Source organism: Pipistrellus hanaki (genome assembly GCF_964339955.1).
Source record: "Pipistrellus hanaki genome assembly, chromosome: 12".
Lineage (NCBI taxonomy): Eukaryota > Metazoa > Chordata > Mammalia > Chiroptera > Vespertilionidae > Pipistrellus > Pipistrellus hanaki.
The window spans coordinates 18,091,247-18,114,156 of NC_140514.1; the positions used below are offsets into that span (position 1 = coordinate 18,091,247).

The 22,910-nt window shown below is 36.7% G+C and overlaps 1 long non-coding RNA gene across 2 annotated transcripts; it reads left to right on the plus strand.

Annotated features, from left to right (window-relative positions):
• The first annotated feature begins 441 nt into the window (after positions 1-441).
• On the plus strand, positions 442-22,486 carry LOC311631425. Of its 2 annotated transcripts, none has more exons than XR_014796572.1 (4): positions 442-748; positions 3,860-4,015; positions 16,511-16,967; positions 22,361-22,486. It is a non-coding gene; the product is annotated as an uncharacterized lncRNA (long non-coding RNA). The 2 variants fall into 2 exon arrangements; XR_014796573.1 differs by lacking the exon at positions 22,361-22,486 and adding an exon at positions 17,109-18,070.
• Positions 22,487-22,910: the final 424 nt, after the last annotated feature.

The following is a 22,910-nucleotide window of genomic DNA, read 5'->3' on the forward strand; positions in this document are numbered from 1 at the left end:
TTCATAGATATGACGTGTACTATTTTCCCCTGGATTTTTGTATTTGCAGGTGTTCTCAGAATTTGCTTACAATTTTAAAAGATCTGCTTTAGTTATCTAATTATTACAATATGGTAATGTACTGCAGTAGCATTTCAAGTGAAATGGATCTGATATGGCTAGCTTAGCCTGTATCCCAGAAAACAGAAGAGAGGCAGACAGATACTATTCATACTTCTCCTTCAGACCCCTGCCGCATGCAGCTTCCATTATTCTGCCTCAATCTGCTATTGCCAAACCATCCCTGACGACGGGACTATGATAACCGCTGCAACATGTTCTCCTCAGCTTCCCAAGTGCTCGGTCCTTAACAAAACAAGGAAGCAAGCAAATGGGAAAGGTACGGAAAGTCCAGTGCGTACAGCTGGTTTCAGCAATTTCAACTTGCGTAAGACCCCGTTTGTGAAAGAAACCCAAGAATCTTCGAACAGGATGTAATCAACCTCTGATCTGCTGAGAAACACTGCAAAAAAAAATGACTTCAGCTGCCAAAAATAATAATGTCGTTTACAAGCAGCTTCTCCTATGTGTCAGGAAGAGCCAGCCACCCAGGAGTCCGTGCTGGCTTTGGAGGAGCGAGGGGAGAAAGAGGCACCGTCTACCTCCCCCACTTGAAAATGCACACTATCAGAACCCACTGGAAGCTGCGGCCCATTCCGAAGGTGCTGGCAACGTCGAGGGACATTCGTATCCATAAAAATTCCGAACGGTAAGTGACCCTGGATTATACTTGACAACCATTCTGTACTGTCACTTTCCCTCTGTAACCAAGCTGCCCTGTCTCATGTTAAATTCCTTAGTCACGAACCCTAAATCTTTCCTCTTTCTTTTTCTGCACCCTGCCCTTCCTTCCCCCCTCCCCCACACTCACAAAAATAAATAATATTATCTGGCAGCTTCCCTTAAGGGACATCAAGAGCTTAGGAGGGACTATTCACGAATGCTCCTTCAGATAACGTTCACCACAAAGCCCTGCACCTACCTCTCCAGCAGGCCTGGCCACGGGGTCCGCATGGGCTGGATGTGAAAAAGGAGCCGGTGTGCTGGCTTCTCCACATTTGCCAGAAAGAAGGGACCCGGGATGCTTGTCCTTTAAGTGTCTCTAAACATGGTTTGCATAGCTGGATCGCTGCTTATCTGTGCCTTTCGGCTTTCGCTTCCATACATGGATCTGCTCCCAACAGTAACTCCAAGCTGTCGAAAAGGAGCTATCTGGCAGCTCCCTGCTTCATCCAACACATGGATGATAAAAATACACATTTAGAGATCCTTCCAGCCAGGCCCGCTCTCACCATCCTGCCACTGTGCCTTTTTTGCAAATGTCCTTTTCAGATCGACATTTCTCCTCTCCACACATTCAGAGAATGAATGGTTTCTGTCTGATTCCCACACACATAAAAAAAAAAAAAGATTTCAGGAGAGCGGTTTGCTTAGCTTTATGAAAACAGGGTATCATTAAGGTCCCAGAAGCCTCATCCTAAAAGATTGTAGCAGTTAAGATATGCAGGGGGCCCAAGAATTGTTTAGTGAACGAATGAACATGCAAATGAATGGCTGAGCAAATGGATGGCATTGTACGTGAATAAATAAAACCATGATGCATTCGCTTAATTAGGAGTAGTTGTTAACACTCTGGATTATTTGTCTTAAAGGATAAGGTAGCAGCAGAAGGTCAGAGTAATCAACATACCCAAAAGGAAAGGAGAGGCCAGGTTTTTATTTCAACTTCTCATTTAGGATATTGTGGCAGAACTGACTTAGTAAGCTATTATAGAGCATATGGTTTGAGATTTAGAAAACTTTTTTTTTAAGGTAGGGAATGTAAACCCGAATAGAATACTAATTGCTACACTTGTTCAGTGTCAGTGATACTGTAAATGACACATGACTATGACCTAAATCTTAAGATGGGGGAGGAGGATGAGAGGAGGAATCCTGCTCTGTATAGTAGGTGAGAGGTATTCTGTCAGGGGTTGACCAAACTCTGCTTAGCTTTCCAGTTCCTTTGTATGTTTGCTTCTCAGTGTTTAAATTTATTTTCCTTTTTAAAACAATTTGCTGTTACTCTGTGTAACAAGTGGTCAAAATATGGAGAGAGAGAGAAAGAGGGGTAATTTCCAAATAACATATTTCCATGGGTAAAATTTTCTCAAAATCATGTTTAAACTTTTGTAGAGTTTTTCTTCTTGAAGAAGAAAAAAAGAAATTTGAGGGATACAGGCACAATTCATTTTAGTGTACTGAAATAAGATTAGTTTACTTTAAAAAATTCAGAGGAAAAAATGGAGGGGTAGACAAAACAAGACTTGCAAAATAATAATTGTTACCCATGGTCAATACGGGTTCATTATAGCATCCCTTCAACTTTGTGTATATTTAACATTTCTATAAAAGAAATAAAGGAAAAAAGAGAGAAGGGTACAAAATGGATATATAAATGGCAAGTTTGAGGAATCCTGGATTTTAGTAATCTCTATGCAAAGCAAGAAGGGGCAAGGTTGTGTCTTTTCATTCAAAATATTCTGACATTCTAACTTCTTTCCTTTAAATCCAATCATATATATATTCATATTCCATATAATACTACACTTCATATTCTATAATACCTATATAATATGTTATGTATAGTACATGCATATTACATAAATTATATATTAATAACATCCTATCTAATAAAAGATAAACATGCAAATTGACCACCCATCTGCTATGCCTACAAGCCATGCCCACCAGCCAATAAGGAGTGACTATGCAAATTAATCCAACCAAGATGGCAGTTAATTTGCATATCCAGGTGCAGAGTGAAGACTGAAGACAGCATAGAAGGAAGTCAAGTGCTGCAGAAGGGATCAAAGCTGTGGAGAAACAGGAGAGGCGGCAGAGAAGGGAGGGAAGCAGGTGAGGAGGTGAGGATGGTCACAGGAAGCCCTATTCTTGCAGGAATAGGCCTGAGGAAGCCCTATTCTTGTAGGAATCTTTCTACAATGGGCCTCTAGGTATATATAATAAGATATAGTCTATATAATACTGTATATCTAATGAACATTAATGTATGATGTTTATTGTTATTTTTCAAATATATTTTTATTAATTTCAAAGATGAAGGGAGGAAAAAGAGAAACACAATGATGAGAAAGAATCATTGATAGGTTGCCTCCCACACTGCCCCTACTGGGGATCGAACCTTCAACCCAGGCCTGTGCCCTTGACCAGAATCGAACCCAGGACCCTTCAGTCCACAGACAAATGCTCTATCCACTGAGCCAAACCAGCTAGGGCAATATCTGATATTTAAAAAGCAGACCAAATATAGCTCAGAGATGGACAGAGTAGATGATTACCTTACCCAGGAGCATTCAATATCCTCTCTTCACTTGCCTTTTTCTACTTTAGAAATTCAGAAGCAACACTGTTTCCTCACAGTCCTTGACAGCCGAGAATGTCCATGTAACTCAGTTTGGTCAGGCAGGTGTAAACAGGAGCCCCCTGGGTGGGACTTCAGACAAGCCTTTCTTTCTGCTCAAACCTGGACGGCTCAGCTTGTCCCTTTATCCCTTCCACTCACTTCCTTCTGAGTCAGAACGCTCGAAGCCTGCCAATCGCTGCAGCGATTTGGTGACCAGGAGGGAACACGTGGAAGATGAAGGCTACGGAGCATGGCACTGTCACTGTCACAGAGTTCTATTTTTTTCTCTGCTAATCAAGAGAACACTTGACCTTCTACGCTTAGAATTATCCTATGAGTTAATGCGTGTGGTATAGATCTTCATCAATTATAAGGGATTATATGAATGTAAGGTGCTGTTTATTTAATCCACAGCGTGGTTGATACACAGGACCCACAGGGACTCCACAGTTACATAGACCAGAGACCAGGAGTCTGCTTTCTGTTCAGAGAAGAATCTGCGGACACTCTGACTGCCGTAATTCAAACCTGTTTGTGAATTCCACTCTGGAGTGAGGAGCGGCAGCCAAGGTATGAAATGCTTGTATATCCCAAAGTCTATTTGCCTATGGTGGGTTGGCCAAATGAAGATGGCAGTCCCTTGCTGAGGTTTGCTGGGTAAATGAGCCAATTTCCTGCTTTACCTTTGGACAATCAGTATTCTGGGCTGGGGTGATCTCATCTAATTCTGGAAGATGCTGTGGGATGTGGGGATAGGAAAATATCTGATTAATAGCTTAAGGGCCTATCATGCTTCCCAAGAAAGAGGTTCAATTGGCCTGCTCTGAACCCTGTCGATGCAGAAGTCAGAATTGCTGTATTCACATCCATTTGCCCCACTCTATGAAAAGGATAGAGCACCGTGCTTCTGGGCATGCTGTTTCACTAGGAGGATAGCTTTGCACAGGCTGTTCCTTTCAATGGAATGTTCTATACTTCCTCCCCAAAATATGTACATGTTATATACCTCCCCCCCCCCAAATACGTACATATATGCACACTCCACCTTTGCCTGAAGAACATATTCTGTCTTTTAACATTCCGCTGAGTGTCGGTTCCTTTCTGAAGTTTTTCCTGACCTCACCACCAAGTAGTCTAAAGCACAGATAGCATTTTCTTTTAGTCTGTTCTTACCTGTCAGCCCCTGGCCATTAGACTGTGAGCTCCTGGAAGACTGGGGCATCATGTTATTTGCCAACTCTGTATCGCCAGCATCATGTCCATCCTATAGTAAGCAAACCACACGTTTGTTGAATAAATCAATGCATTGATAAATGAGTAGACAATAGCTAACCCTCAACTACTGGCTATTAGTTTAGCAAACCCCCCACCCGCTGCTATGTAAGGTATAAGAATCTCAAGTATCCCATTGCTTATCTGTGCAGGTATTGTCAACTCTAATGAGACAGAAAACACTGTTCAAAATATTGACATCATCCTGATTTAGCCAGGAAGATTATCTAACAATTACAGTTACCCAATTCAATGGGCCACTACATTAGCACGGATCTTTTAGAGTGGGTAGCTGACACCAATTATTACTGTTAAAGAGGGGTGAGGATTGCACTTTTAAAAAACATTGTAGCTGTTAATTTTCTTGTGATTAAAAAAAAAATGTTTCTTTCTTTGTCTAATGATGTGAGGGTAATCTTTTATAAAAGACTTGTTGAGGCACAAGGAAAGTTTTCAAAGACAAACAAATAGCAAAATTTCCATTCCATCTTGGAAGACCCGAAATGAGAAGAAAAGAAATTAAGATGGCTTTTTACCCTTGAAGATCAGCAGCTCAAACATCACCTTTTCTAGGTAGATTTTCTGGACCTGTTTCCAGTACCACTATTGACATTTTAATTAGTCTCAGTTGGGTTCCCTTAGCACAATGTTCATGTTTCCTTTTTAACAACTTTTTTTTTTTTTGATATAGTAGTATAACTCACATACCATATAATTTACTGAGCTAAAGTTTACAATTCAATGGTTTTTAGTATATTCACAGATATGTGCAAAGATCATCAACTATCAACTTTAAAACATTTCTACCATCTCCTTATCCCTCCATCCTCCCCTGCCCTAACTAACCACTAATCAAGTTTCTGTGTCTATACATTACCCTATTGTGGACTTTCATACACCTGGAATGATATAATATGTGGTCTTTTGTGACGGGCTTCTTTCCCTTTTTATAGCTCACCCATTTGTAGCAGGAATCAGTATTTTCATTCCTTTTTAAGGAGGAGTAATCCTCCTTTGTGTAGATCTACCATATATTGTTTATCCATTTATCCACTGATGAACATTTGGTTCCCATCCTTTTTCCATCTTTGCCTATTATAGATCATGCTGCTATAAACATTTGTGTTTGAATTTCTCCGGGGTGTGCACCCAGGAATAGAATTGCCGATAATTCTATGTTTAATTATTTTAGAAACTTCTAGATTGTTTTCCAAAGCAGTGTCACCAATTTACATTCTCATCAGCAGTGTATGAGGGTTTACTTTCTGCGCATATTTGTCATCTGCCTTGTTTGTTTTCTGACTTTTCCATTCTAGTGTTTGTGAAGTGGTGTCTTGTTGTGGTTTTGATTTACATTTCCTGATGACTAATGATGTTGAACAATCTTTCAAGTGCTTATTGTTTATTTGTATATCTTCCTCAGAGAAATAGCTATTCACATTATTTGGCCATTAAAAATCTGGGTTATTTGTACTTTTTATTGAGTTGAAAATGTCTTTTATACACTCTAGAACAAGTACATTAGATATATGATTTCCAAATATTTTCTAGAATTTTGTGGATTGTTTTTTTCATTTTCTTGATGGTATTCTTTGAAGCACAAAAGCTTTAAATGTTGATGATGTTCTGTTGATCTGTTGTTTTCTTTTGTTGTTCATACTTTTGGTATCATATGCCCACTCTGAGGTCATGAAGATTTGTCCCTATGCTTTCTTCTAAGAGTTTTATAGTTTCAGCTCTTAGAGTTAGAGTTTCAGCTCATCCATTTAGAGTTAACTTTTCTGTATAAAATGAACTTCATTCTTTTGTATCTGGATACCCACTTGTCCCAGCACCATCTGTTGAAAAAAACTATTCTTTCCCATTGGAACTCTTGTTGAATATCAGTTGACCTTAAATGTATAGGTTTATTTCTGGAATCTCAGTTTATTCCTTTTGACCTATATGTCTCTTCTTGTGCCAGTAACACAGTGTCTTCATTATTTTATAGTCGTTTTAAAATCAGAATGTGTGAGTCCTCCTACTTTGTTCTTTTTTAGGATTTTATGGTTATTCTGGTTCCCTTTTAAGTCATACATTTTAGAATCAGGTTTTCAACTGCTATAAAGTCAGCTGAGATTCTGATAGGAATTATGTTGAATTCATAAATCAGATTAGGGTACACTGCCATCTTAGCAATATTGTCTTCTGGTCCATAACAGAGGGTGCTTGCCATTTATTTAATTTCAACAATATTTTATAGTTTTCAGAGTATACGTTTTTCACTTTTTTGTTATTCCTAAGTATTATATTCTTTTTATGCTATTATGAATGGAATTGTTTTCTTAATTTTATTTCAGATTGAAAATGAAGCCTTCTAGGTCCTTATTTTATGGGTAGATTTTGCATATTAATTAACTCTCTTTTCTTGATATAGATTTATTCAGATTGTCTGTTTCTTCTTGAATCAAGTTAAGTAGTTTGTATCTTTCTAGGAATTTGTCATTTCACCTAAGTTATCAATTTTTTGGCATATGATTATTCATTTCTTTTAATTTTTTTTTCCTGTAGGGTCAGTAATAACAGTCACTCTTTCCTTTCTAAATCTTGGAATTTGAGTCTCCTTTCTTTTTTTTTTGGTAATCTAGATAAGTGTCAATTTAGTTCTTATAATTGTTATAGGTTTTTAATCAATTGGCTCTTTTTATTATAAAATGTCCCTCTTTATCTCTGGCAACATTTTTTATTTTAAAGCCTATTTTGCCTAAATTAGTATAATCACTTCAGCTTTCTTGTGATTGCTAAATTCATGATCTGTCTTTTTCTTATCTTTAATTTTCTATCTATTTATGTCTTTGAATCTAAAGCATCTTTTCCGTAGAAAACATTATTATATTATTTTCATTTTATTGTTTTTAACCCAGTCTAAAAAATTTCTATCTTTTGATCCAATTGTTTAACATCCTCACATTTAATCTTATTATTGATGTAGTTGAATTTACATGTTTCATTTTGCCTTTTGCTTTCTATATGTCTCAGGTCTTTTTTTGTTCATCTATTCTTTCCTACTACTTTCTTAGCATTAAATGAATATTTTCTAATGTAGTATGTTAATTACTTTAGTGATTTTTTTCACTATATTTTTGAACTATTATTAATTGGTTGCTCAAGAGTTACTATATACATCTTAACTTATCAGGATCAGCCTCAGATTTAGAGTATCTTAATTCCAGTGATATACAGAAATACTCCACTTATATAGCTCTACTCCTGTCCCCCCTTTTGTGGTATTATTGTTATATGTATTACACCTATTAATGTTACCAAATCAATAATACATTGTAACAATTATTACTTTACCACCTGTAGTCGCTTTCTTAGCTCAATACAGCTTTGTTTCCACTGTTTCTTTTGTGCTTTGTATTATTGGTAAGTACATTACACATTATATAATGTTTTTACTTGTGACAGGCCCAACAACATATTATATACATATTTTAACTATTTTAAAAAATATATATTTTATTGATTTTTTACAGAGAGGAAGGGAGAGGGATAGAGAGCTAGAAACATTGATGAGAAAGAGACATCGACCAGCTGCCTCCTGCACACCCCCACCAGGTATGTGCCCGCAACTAAGGTACATGCCCTTGACCGCAATCGAACCCAGGACCCTTCAGTCCGCAGGCAGACGCTCTATCCACTGAGCCAAACCAGCTTCGGCTATGTACATAACTTAATATAATTCTCTTTAAATTGGTTAGGAGAAAGGACAAAATATCTATTGTAGTATTTTTTTACAATTACTTAATTACCTTTACAGTGGTCTTTGTTTATGTGGCTTCACATTGCTATCTAGGCTTGCTTGCCTTCACCCTGAACTACTTCTAGTATTACTTATAGGGCAAGTCTGATAGCAGCCAAATTCTTTGATCTTTTGTTTATCTGGAAGTGTATTTATTTTTGCTTTACTTAAAAAAAATATTGTTTTGCTGATTGTAGGATTCTTGGTTGAGAGTTTTTTCTCTTTGTACATTTTGAATATGTTATCCTACTGCCTCAGGCCTTTAGTGTTTCTGCTGAGAAGTCAGAAAATCATTTACTGAAGTTCCAATGTAAAGCATCCCACTGTTTTTCTTTTATTGTTTTCAAAGTTTATCCTTGTCTTTGATTTTCAGCATTTTTACCATCCTGTGTCTATTTGTGGGATTTAGTTGGAGTATGCAGTTATTTTCTAAATGTTTTCTGTCTTTCTAGGACACCCTTTTCTTGGTCCTTTGTCTAGAGAGAGCAGGCTTTTGTTAGGACTTTTTTTTTTTTAAAAAAAAAAATACCAGCTCTATGTTTGAGATATCTGAAGCAAAAGAAAGTTCAGGGAACTCATTATTATGTTGTTGATGGGTTCCAGTATCCCTCACTGATCTGCCTTCTTTCAGAGTTTTATGCTTCTTTTATTATAATGCCTAGTGTTAATTCCTTTATATAATGTCCATTCCTTAATGTGATTTCATATTTCTCCCCCTTAGTTGTACTTGATAGGAGAAATAGGAAAAAGGATGTCTATTCCATATTTCTGGGAGCAGAAATATGAACCTTTTATCTCTTACAAAGTAATTATTCATTTTCCTTTTACCTGGTACAATGATGGCTAAACTCAGTTTTATTTGCCCCAAAATGCCTCATTCCTTCAGTTAGCATTCAATTTGCTAAATACTGCCAGGAAAGACACAAACAAACAAACAAACAAACAAAAAAACAACAACCACAAATGAACAAAATAAGCAAATAAATTAAACAAACAAAATAGTCAGATTGCAATTTTAGAGAGAAAAATATATGAAATTGAGCAAAAAAAGACACTCTTTAGAAATTTAAGTTAAAATCATTTACAAGTGTCCTAGAGGTTTTCATTAAATTTTGTTTTGATTTTTAATCTTGGGTTTAAAAAACAAACAACATTTTCTTGACTTATCTGTTGTGGAAGTTAGCCATACATGATATGTAAATTAGAAGAGATTGTGGAAGCATCAATATTATAACTCTATAATAACAACCTAAAATGTAAAGACCATGGAGCTTAATAATCACTTCCCTGGAATACATTTTATTAATTATTTTAAACCAAATAAAGTTTCAATGGAAGTTTCTCTTTTAATCCTCCATTTTTAAATATTGACACCCAAGTTTGAATTTAACATTGAATAAGAATTACAAATTTACTTAATTATCTCCTTAAAGTTTTTGTTTAATGTGGTGAAATCTCTCTCATTATTTAAAAATATAGTTATTCACTGAAATCAGTTTGGCTCAGTGGATAGAGCATTGGCCTGTGGACTGAAAGGTCCCAGGTTCAATTCAAGTCAAGGGCATGTACCTTGGTCGTGGGCACTTCCCCAGTAGCGGGTGTGCAGGAGGCAGCTGATTGATGTTTCTCATCGATGTTTCTAACTCTCTATCTTTCTCCCTTCCTTTCTGTAAAAAAATCAATAAAATATATTTTTTAAAAGACAAAAAATATTATTCTACAACATTACAGATCCTGCCAAACTTTTTTTTCCCTAAAAATTATAAACATGTGCTTTCAATTTTAGAATTTTATTTGAAGGGCAAATAGGTCCCAGGTATAAAACCCAGGCATCTATTCTCTCTTCTATTTCTTTCTCAAATCTTTCTAAATTATTGAAACAATTTCCATGATCACAACTGCCACATAAATCTATAAATTTCAAATATCTACCTCTCTTCATGACATCTTTCTTTCTGCACTCCCTTTATAATTCCAATTTGTATTTGAACTTTCTGCTTGGATATATTGCAATGACCTCAAATAAAACATGTCCTAAACTGAACAACTTAGCATTCTCCCACAATAACTAGTCTTCCTCATATTGACTTCTCCTTTATAAATAGGAGTACAACCTTTTCAGTTTCTCAAACTGGAAAGTTCAATGACATGTGTTCCTTCTACACCCACCTTGCATTTAAATCAACACAAATTCCTTAAGATAACCTAAATTATCTCTTAACTTCAGTCTTTCATCACAACACTGTTCTCATAACTTTTATTATTTCTCCCCTGGAAAGAACTTCTGATCTGACCTTTCTCATACCAATATTTTCTGACATAGGTTCCTTTTCCACTTGAGTGATATTCCTCAAATAGGAATCTACTAGTATAATGAAACCATCACCATCAGCAACAAATCTCCATATTTGTTGTTCTGTTAAAACTCTGCCTAGCTTTCCAGTGATCATAAGGTACACAAATCAATCTTCATCTATATCCTGACAAGTTACATTTCCTATGACTCTCTCCTGTGTAGCTTATTTGCCAATATTAATGAACTCTTTACCACATCACACACAAATCACAATCTCTATAACTAGGCTATTACACATGTTTTTCTTTTCACCTAGAAAACCTTCTCTTTTCAAAGTATTGCTCATCCTGCAAGATCAAACTACAATTGCACTTATATTACGAAGCCTTCCTTGAAGTCTTCATCCACATTCCTCCTGAACTTTGCTAATGCCTTTTTTATACAATTTTTGATGTTACAGTGACTCTTTGATTGTACCATGAATTCCTTGAGTGCTGGAACTAAGTCTTAGTTAATATTGTATCTAGCACATAAACAATGTTGCACACTTAATGTTTTGTACAACATTATGAAGGGCAGTAGTACATGAACTGTTAAGGGAATTAGAATTTATTAGGGCCATTGGGAGCCAGAGGGTCTTTTAAAAATGGCAAATGAGCAATGGGGGAGGAGAGGGAAAGCAAGAGGGAACTTGTTCTTTTTATTTATACAGATTTATAGCTTAGAAAATGTTTTGGATTACTTTATTATTGACTATAATTATCTCCCTGTTACCTAATGCAGAAATCGGTCACTAACCTTATAAGGCTATAGTATTCATTCATGTGTTATAAATGTTTTATCTAATGGAAAGAGATAGCTCTACTGGCAAAGCTGTATGCATTTAATACAATTCCATGGCTAGTTTTTGGACTTGGCTCAGACTCTTAAAAAAAATCCAGATATGGACTAGAGAGCTGACACCCTTTGCCCCTGGTGTCCCTGGTGAATATTAGCACTCATGAAGATAAAATACCAAACTTCCTGTTTGATTCTTCCTCTGGTTTTAATTTTTCCTTCTTGTTAAACACTGCGTTTTCTGTTTGTTTCTTCTCCTTTAGACCGACTGCATAACTTTTGATCGTATCTTTCTACAAATTGATGTAGTGTATCTACAAATTGATGTCTACATGACCACTACCTTGTTTTACAGGGCTGTACAAATTGCCTTATCTATATAACGCTCTTAGAGACAGCCATGGACAGGAATACCTGAAAATTATCATTGAAAACACAAAGATTGGAGCCAGAAACAGGGAAAGATTTGGCAAATGAAGTATTGGGTCACAAGGTGTATATTCATATGAGGACTCAACAATGAAGCCTCTTACATAATATGTGAAATTGTGATCCAGTCTTCCAAGACTGTCTGCCCTGATCCCAATAAAACATCAATTTTCAACACGCTTGAATTGATTTTTCATAAAAAATATTGTATTCTGTCTCAGAAGCATACTAGCTAGTGGAACTCTGAAGTAACTTTTTTTCTACTCTATGATCAAGTACCCAAGTGTCTGAAAGGAAAATGGAACTCTTAAATTTTTCTGGCATCTTCAGGTGGAAGCATCATAAATTCAAAACTGAGCTACTCGGTCTACCCACTGATGCTGCTTGTATCTCTGGTTTTCAGTGGGAAATAGCTAGCAGGGATTTTGCCTGACCTTTCTTAAAACTGCAGCCCCACCTTGATCTTTATATATTTCAATCAAACTGAAATCACCAACTGATGACAAAATGCCTAACAAACATCAGGCATCATTTCTATCTGTGCCTCATCCTTTGTGCCTGTACTTCATCCTGATATCAAGATTGGACATCTTGGTTGTTGTTATATAGATACATTCAGATTGGGATCTTGTTATCTTCCTTAAGATTTGCCTAATTTAGGCTGCATCTATAGAAAACATAAACTGGGTGACTAAAAAAACAAACGTTTATGGAAATTCAGGAGTTCTGGAGGCTGGAACTCCAAGATCGGGGTGGCTGCATAGTTGGATTCTTAGTTGGTGAAGGCCCTCTTCCTGGTTTTCAGGTAATCACCTTGTTGCTCTATACTCATGTGACAGAGAGTGAGTGCTTTGGTCTCTTCAGCTTCCTATAATGGAACCAATCTCATGAAGGGGACTCCATCCTCATAATCTTGCCTAAACTTAATTACCCACATCCAAATACCATAATATTGGCGATTAGGACTACTATATATAGATATGGGGTAAATACAAACATTCTGTCCATAGCAGGACTTGATTGGTGTTACTTGTTATTCCTCACTTCTCTATTGTGGATGGACTGCCACTTGTGCCTTTTATTATTATTTTATTTTAATATTGTATATAAGTCCTGTTCTGTAAATATTTTCTGTCACTCCTTAGGTTACCTTTTCAATGCATTAGTGATGTCATTCTGAGTTTCCTCTAGTTCTTTAAATAGCTAGCTTCTATCAATCTGGTAGGTTTCATCTCAGTTACAAAGTCCTCAGAAGGATCTTCGTTAATCATCTTTTTTTTAGGATCCTGTCAATGAAACATTTTAAGGAGAAGTACAGTATGATCAGATGTTCCATTTTAGAAGATCATTCATGCTATTGTGTGTAAATGATAGGGATAAGAGACCAGTTCACATATTCATCAAAAATTTTTAAAGACATCTTGGTTGTTCCTGGTTTGACTGTTGCAGCAGAGAGAAAAGAAGTAGAGATGGAGCCCAGATATATTTAACAGTGAAATCTGAGACTTGGTGGATTAAATGTGAGAGATTGCAAGAGAGGGTGATAACATGCCTGCCTCATAAATTTATGGCTTATGTATTTGGGTGCCATTCAAAACCAAACTCCAATTTTGCCACTCCCTGTTCAACATTTTCAATACTTTCCCAAACCATTTAGGGTGAAATATAAAATTCTTAACTTAGTTCTCAGAAATGTTTTAAGTTCTACTTCCTGGTTACATTTTAATCTCACCTCTTATGACTCACTACAAATGACTCGCACTGCATGTGCAATCTGACCACTTAGAAAACTTGGTTTTCCTCATACTCATGCTATTTTCCCTATGCCTTTTCATCCTGCCTAGAATATCCTTCATTTTCTTCTTTAGTTAGCTGATTATCCTTGAATTTTTAGGCTTACATCAGTTGTTATTTCCTGTGGGAAGATGATGGTTCTTCCGCTATGATTTAGGTTTTTGAAGCACAATTTGCACAATCCTCACATTCCATTCTATAATTATAGGGAAATTACTATTTTATTGTTTCTGTTTTCAATTAGATTTCAAATTCCATAAAGTCAGGGAACAGATTTCATTTGTACTTGAATTGTTAAGACTTATCATGCTTGCCCTGGCTAGTGTGTTCAGTGGTTAGAGCATTGGCCTGTGTACCAAAGGGTCTCAGGTTCAATTCCAGGTGAAGGTCACACACCTCAGTTGCAGGTTTAATCCCTGATCCCTGGTTGGTATGCATTGGGGAGGCAACCATTTGATCTTTCTCTCTCTTTCTCTCCCTGCCCTTCCATCTCTCTCTTCTATTCTCTCTAAAACACAATCCTCAGGTGAGAATTAACGAACAAACAACAAAAAAGAACAGCATACAATAGGTGTTCAATATACTATTTCATTGAATAAATGACTTAATGGATAGGTTAACAAATTCTTCTTGATCAGAAAAATAAAATAAGATTTCATGGAATAATTGTATGGTTTTGAATTAGATTTCTCACTCTTGAAGCTGCAATAGAATTGAGACAGGCACAGGTATTGGCACAGATCAAGCAAAAAGAACTTATGTCTTGAGTTCCTGAGTGAATAAATGGTAAACGAGAAGGTAGGAATTCCAGTTGGAAAGAAGAGTTTGAGTAACGGCAGAGAAGCAGTATGATACAGAATCTGTTTGACCAATTTGAGGAGTTCACTTTGGTTGAAGGTTAGGGTAATTGATGGAGATCATGGGAACCCAAAGGAACTCAGCATTTCGATTTTGGGTTTGTTTGTTTGTGTTATATATTCTTGCATGACAGATTACATGATCTGTGCTTTGAAGTCATCACTGGAAATCTGGCTCTGTCTGACTGGTGGTATCCAAGATGATCTTGGGTAAACCCGTTTCATTTTTGCTCTCTTTCCAGAGTTTGATTTTGTTTTTCTGTGTCCTTGCAAATGACAGGCTTCCATTTCTATCCAAATTCATGTCCTTTGAGAAACATATATTTACATTTTCAAGGAGATTATTCAAGTTTTTACATATGAGCACTTGAACAACAGAATAGAAAGCCCAAAGTACTGGTCTCAAATTCCTCCTGGGATTCAAGGTCTCTAGCCCATCACAGGTGCCCAGTGTGGATACTCATATGGCATGCAAGGTTCTTCCTCTAAGAGTAAGCAAGAAGGTTGGGAGTAATATTGAGTTATTATTCAATAATTTAGTTACATATTTCATTTAAAAAGCAAATCAAAACAAAACAGCATCCAATTACTTTTGCTCTCTATTAAGACTGGTGATTCTCCTTTCAAAGTGGATTAGAATATTCCTAACATCAGGAAACAAGCCTAATTTATACTTGGTAATCTGTTTGTAGTATTTAACAATGTGTTACATTCCTAAATAAATACATTCCTAAAGAGACTTTTGTGAACTGGTATTTCCCTTAATTTACTCAGATGCTGTTATGAAGACTGTCACCAAACACCGACTATAAAAAATAAATCAGTGTTTAAAAGGCTTTATTCATTATAATAGAGTATCATTTAAAGTTTATTCTAGCTTCCTATGTATACAGCCTAGTTAAGCATGGCCATCTGCAAAGGCTTATCTCTATAGAACAGGCAGAAACATTAATGTCCTTTGAGAAATATATATTTACATTTTCAAGGAGATTATTCAAAATAAAGTACAACAAAGAATTTTTTTTTGGTTTTGGTTATACTAGGCAGAGTTTGAAGAAAAGAGCAGAAATAGGAGTAAGCAATTTCAAGGCATTTTGATTGTAATTGGTGGACAACAGACTGGAGAAAATCTTGAAATGCTGTTCCCTTCTCTCTCCATATTCTCGCTGGAACCCAGGGGACATTTGGGATTGGGGGTTTAAATGCCCTGATGGATGAAGAGGCATCCTGTCAAGCCAGTAGGAAGCAGACTGAATAATGGGAGAATTGAGTGATGATGGTGAAGCTGAAAAAGCAGGGAAGCATTTACCACACACAGCTGGTCATTGGTTCCAAAGAAAAATCAAGAGACTTGGCAAAAATTACTTCTTACTAAACATTTCTTAGGAACTAGCCATTCTAGAGATTCATTAAATCCATCTATGCCCATAAATTATTACATGTGTCACCTTAAGCCATTCATTAACACAGAAATAAGGCACAGTGGCTGTTTAGAAAAATGCACAGACATTACACCAAGATCTGTATTTTAACAAACAAGAGCTTATCTTATTTAAGGTAGTTTAGAACAATCTACAAGCTATTTAATGAGATTTCTTTTTGCAGGAAACAAGTAAAATAAATCACTGCTCTCCTTCAGGGTTTTTTTCATCCCACATGCAAATTTTAACCACCATGAAAAGAGAAAATCTCTAGTCTTAAAAACTCAATATCTTGTCCACAAATACAGGTAAATGGAAACTACAACCTTTCCATAACAACATTAGCCATTGTGATTTGTTTTCTATTTGCTACAGACTCAACACTGATAAGTGTGAGATGCTTCAAAGTATTTCTGTGCTTGTAATTTGCTTCAAGGACTAAGAGAGACAAGTTTGAAAGCAATATGTTCTAATCACGAAACCACTGGAAACAGCAGCAACCTGATTCGAGCAATCAAGAACTGAAGGTTTATTTTGAATGGGAGGCATTGTCAGACTGCGAGACTGAGTGAAGCTGAGAATAAGTGCAAACACAATCAATAGAGACTTCAGGGGTGAAGTTACTGAGAACCTGCTTTGTTGCATGTTTTTCTGCTGCCACATTTGCAATGAACCCACAGATTGCAATACTGTCTGTGGAGAAAGAAACTGTTCTTCAATTTATTGTTATTCTTAATGACAGCTTTTGAATTGTCATTTGAAAATACAATGATAAAATGGCTTTTTCAGAAATTAAAAAGTATATTTCAAAGCTCCACTGTATATTGGACAGGTAAGAGTGCCTCATCATTTAATTGTCTTTAATATATATTGCTTCTACAGTCTACATTCTATTTTATTTACTTATTTTTATTATTGAGAGTAATGCAGATGTCCCTCCTTTATTTTCTCCCCCTTATCCCCCACCACCCAGTTCCTAGCTCACCTCAGGCCTTTTGGAATACTATGCAGTTGTAAAAAAGAAGAATCTGCTGAAACCGGTTTGGCTCAGTGGATAGAGCGTCGCCCTGCGGACTGAAAGGTCCCGGGTTTGATTTGGTCAAGGCATGTACCTTGGTTGTGGGCACATCCCCAGTAGGGGGTGTGCAAGAGGCAGCTGATCGATGACTCTCTCTCATCAATGTTTCTAACTCTCTATCCCTCTCTCTTCCTCTCTGTAAAAAAATCAATAAAATATATATTTAAAAAAAATAAGAAGAGAATCTATTACCTTTGAGACAGCATGGATGGCCCTGAAGAATATTATGCTAAGTAAAATAAGCCAGTCAGAGAAAGACAAATATCACATGATCTCACTCATATGTGGAATTTAATGAACACAATAAACTCATGAATAAAACAGAACCAGGGGCATGGAAACATGGAACAGACTGACAAATGTCAGAGGGAAGGGGAGAGAGGGAGAAGAAATTAACCAAAGAACTTATATGCATATATGCATTGCCTCTGTCATCTATTTTTTATCAGCTGTTCTCCTTTTTCTGTAGTTGTATAACTGTGGGTAAAGTCATTAAAGTTATCCTGGTCCCTACAATGCAATTATCATTATTTATTTTAATCCTCATCCAAGGATATGCTTATTGATTTTGAAACAGAGAAATATTGCGAGATAGAGAAACTTCAATTCTTTGCTTTCCGTATGTAACCCGACCAGGGATCGAACCCAAAATCTAGGTATATTTGCTGACCTGGAATTGAACCGGTAACCTTTTGGTGTATAGGATTACACTCCAATCAATTGAGTCACCCAGCTCTTTGTTAGTGTTACTATTTGATTGATATAGATCATAGAACCTGCTCATTAAATATTGTTAGACAATTTATAATTGCAGCATTTTATATTTGGATATCACTTTAGGTGTTTGCAAAACACTTTAACATAACTTACTTAATTAAACTTCACTGGAAAACAAATATATTGTCCAAATATATGTTTCAGGCCTCCTTATTTCATAGCTATATTTCATGTATCACACACACCCGTCACAAGATACGTGAAGACAGATACATGACTACATCAACAATGTTTCCCAAACTCATGCTTTATGCTTTGCTTAGAGTTTCCTTTTGATTATAACTTAAAAAACAAAACTTTCCTCCTCTTCATATTATAAGAAAATCACTTGATAATTCAGAAAACTTTTCCTTCCTTCCTTCCTTCCTTCCTTCCTTCCTTCCTTCCTTCCTTCCTTCCTTCCTTCCTTCCTTCCTTCCTTCTTTCCTTCCTTCCTTCCTTCCTTCCTTCCTTCCTTTCTTTCTTTCTTTCTTTCTTTTTCTTAACTCCTATAACTGTGTAAGGGACTGATGGAGTCAGTTACCACATGGACTACAAACATGAATAAGATGAAGTTTTTCACTTAGGTGAGATAAAAATTTTCATTTGCTTTCTTCACCTAATCCTTCCCAACTAGCACTCTCACTAGACACTCATTTTAGAACCTTGGGAGCCTGGGCAGGCTCAACTGTTTTTAGAACTGTTCTCATCTACTTAGATGTACAACGCTCCTTGTCATCTGGTTGCCTTTATATTGCAAAGGGCAGAGGCAAATTATTCAGATCAACATCAGTGGGTCCGGAGTATTGAAATACTCCTCTTAGCGACAATGCCAAGTTCCTTTATTTGTTCATGAAGCACTTAAAAATGAGAAAGAACAGCAGGCCTTCAAGAGAGAACAGAGAGAGAGAGTTGGTCACCAATGCTTTCATTACCAAAACAGGGTGTTAAAACGCATAGAAATGTAAAATGTCTTTTTAAAAAAATCAATGAATGGCACTGCCAGTTACAGCTCATACCAGGGATCATACAAGGGAATGGTTCTAAAGTATAAAAGGTATTTCAATTATTCCTGCTGAGTGTTAATGCCTTTGAAAGTTTGGGGGGGGGGGGGCTGTCAAATAACAGTACCACTGCCTACAGGCTCCAACAAAAATTATAATGTAGTTGTATGGAAGGAAGTGCCTTCCTTGGAACATGGATTTTATGAAAATGTGTGTGGAATCCTGTAGGCTTGAAAACTGTCAGATCTGACCAGGAGATAAAAGAATAATATAATGTATTAGCACCCATACATCATTTTTTTCCTTCTGTGGACTTCAGAGCAATGTATGGGTATAACTCAACCTTCTCATTCTGTCATTTAGACTCTTAGCCAGTGTGGTATAACACATCTAGCAACCTGGGAAGTGACCAAGTCTCATGGTAGGAACTTTTAGGGATTTCATTTCTTGTTAGGCAACCCATACACATAGGCAACCCATACACATAGGCGGCGGTCTACATAGAGTGTTGTTGCATGTCCCAGCCGCATCACTGTTACACCCCACTTACTGCTCTGTCAGGTAACAAAAGTCAGGGCTTTAACTGGGTCACTTCTTTGGAACACAGTGTCTACAGAAAAGGCAGAGGGTTTATTACCAAATGGAAATCTGGAGAAGAGGCTACCTCAGACTTTCTAGCTTTGTACCAATAGTTTATTAAAAATGGTTCTATTTAAATTATTTATAGCTCACATCAAGACTGTTATTTAAGGGTTGAGATACTATACTAAAGAACCATTGGGTTCTTATGATATTAGGATTTGTGTGAGATAAAGCTCATTGTTGCCATGGGGATCAGTAAATAGTCTTGATCTGAGACACGAGTTTCTACTGCCAAGACATGGGTGGGAAACATGGTTCCCACAAACACTTTTCTCTAGACTAAAAATACAGTATGATTTCCATTAAAGGGCAAATAAAAAATCATGGTGATGTAGTCTAAAGGGAAACATACCCTATAATTTTCAGAACAATTAAGCAGTGAGCTCGCTATCCAATACTTGGAGATATTTGTATGCAATATTAATTCTGTTCATGCTCTTTCATGTCAAAGGTGGTGTCACAACTGGAGCTTAATTTTTAATGCTATTTCACACAGCCTTAATAAAGAAGTCATTTGTGGAGATGGACACATTACAGACATATATTACTTCCTTTCAGGGTTATAATATAAACTTAACACACTGGCATTAACTTTACAAAAGTTGTGTTGGTTTGCAAAATACTGTTTCAAATGGTTGTGATGAATGTAAATTCTATGAATACTGCTTTTAAGACCTCTGGTCAAGACATCTAAAGCTTCACAACATTTCCATGAAATTTATTGTTGAATAGCATGTCAACAGAAATATAATCAATCCTTTGATTTATAGGGTGCTGTAGAGTTGGCAAAATGATTGCACCACCAATCATTTTGCTTGAAGTACTTCACAATCTTGTGAGGTAGAGAGTACTGAGGATACATTACTAGTCCCCTTTCATATAATGGGATTGAGAATTAGAAAGGTTCAACTGATGCCAAAATTACATCAATAACAATTGTGAGACTGAACACTAAGCCTCCAACTTAAAACTACTCTCTCTAGTCTATTGTAGTGCTAGGGAAATGATATACTTTACTTCATGCAACTACTCTTATGCACTCTATCATTACATCATCAAGGTACGTAGATTTGATTTTGAAACAATTAAAGCTAAAGCATCACCTGAACTATTGTCTGAAAATTCTGTTAAACTAAAAAGTAGTTCAATAAAATTTTCCATTGGTTGTGGCTTGGTATCCTCATGGTGCTATAGAGGGTATTCATTTTAAGAAAAATTTAACACATATTGAAAGGAACTAATTTTCAGTTCATTATAAATCCTGCCCAGATCAAGTTTTACTTATTTTTCCACTTAAAGGGTAGATTTCCTTCCTATTCTTACTGCCCTTCCCTTCCATGACCTCTTTTGGCTTGTCAGCCATATTGAATTTATCATTGCACATTTAACCTATATTTTTTCATTACTTTGATGGATGTCAAGGTAGAACAGTCAGGTTTTAAAAAAATATATTATTCCTCATACTGTCATTTTTTAAGGTATGCTCTTTAGATAGAATATTTGCTGGGCTGTTTCACATTGGTGCAATTCATCAAGGGATCAACACTAATTAAGGTATGAGCATATTGATGGACTTGGAGTTCTAAAGCACATGTTTGCCTTTAGACATCACTCTTTTTCATGCAAGCTCATTCCTCTCTGGCCACAATTTATAAAAGCTGTCACATGACTTGATAAGGAACTTATTTTACTCAACTGCCCTTTAGGAGAGGCATGTGTTGGTTCCTACTCCCCAAGTCCTCAGAGTTAAGTGTTTCTTGTCTCAATCAGCTTCCGTATCATCTCACCCTTCGTGCCTATGAGCCACCCCCATGACCTTCCACAATTTTTTCGCCATAAACTATAGAGTTGGCTTCTTTCGCTTGCAACCAGAGAATCCTGCTTGCTACAGAAGAGTAAAAAAAAGTGTTATAATTAGTGCTGTTTCCTCATTGGGAAATAACCAAATAATTTTGTCACGGAGCATTCTTTATGATAGCAATATTATATTTTCCTCAAATTACTCACATTCATTTACTGAGAGAGTGTACCTTTTGCTTGACTTTCACAATATTTTTCACAGGCTGTGTTTACCCTATTTTAGGGGACAGGAGACAAGTGAAATTTATCTGTTTACAGAAGCTCCCTACAATCTTTTTAAAAATATATATATATTATTGATTTTTTACAGAGAGGGATAGTTAGAAACATCAATGAGAGAGAATCATCAATCAGCTGACTCTTGCACACCCCCTACTGGGGATGTGCCTGCAACCAAGGTACATGCCCTTGACCGGAATCGAACCCAGGACCCTTCAGTCAGCAGGCCTACGCTCTATCCACTGAGACAAACCGGTTTCAGCAAAGCTCCCGACAATCTTTATCTTTGGAGTAGCAGTTTCCAAACTATGGCAGACCCACTCATTTAGATGGTGCACCATTGACCAGGTTCATTTAGGAGACAGAGAAACTTTAAGTACTGATTGCCTAGGTAATTTCTCTACGTCAAGCACAAAAGTCATTTAGCCTTTCTCCAATGTAGGAATCTGTATGTGCTGCTAATTAAACCACCCTCATCAGATCAATAATGACCCTTATCTACAGTGAGGAAGGTAAGAAATCTATTCCAAAGTTGTGGAGGAGTTTCTTTTCCCTCCTATGTGCTGCCTATGAATGTGAATCCTGGCCTAACAGACACAACTTGGCAAAAGGTAAGTGTACCAAAATAAAAACCATATTCTTAGAGAGTTCATTTATTTCTGACAGACACTGAGATGCCCCCTCGCCCCCCTCGGCCTCAAAGATCATCTTTGTGAAGTGCTTTCCTTGCTTTGAAATCTCCAGGTACAGAAACTGTGGCAGAGGAGTGAGAAAGGGTGGCTCTTACCGCCACTGCCCCTAGAGATTAAAGGTTCATTCATCTCTTCTGCTTCTGTGAATTTCTGGTAAGCATAGTTCCCTGGAAGTCCATGTTTAGTCCAAAATAGATAGTGAACACAAGCATAATCATATCCACTCTTTATCAGTTATATATATCTTCGCTTCTCCTTCTTAACATGTTAAAAGAGATGATGAGAACTTATGGGAAAACAATTAGGTTGAAACATTCTTATTTTCTCTAATCCAGCCTGCCTTTCCTCCTGTGTTCCCTGTTCCATAATTATTAACCAAGTTTTCGGGATAAGTTTTCCAACTGGTCTCTATGCCTTCTGCATGGAGTTCTTCCTATCTCTTCTCCACATGGCCTCCAATATGATCTTTACTAAGCTTGAATCTGACCTTATCAGTCCCTTGACTGAAATCTTTCAGGGGCTCC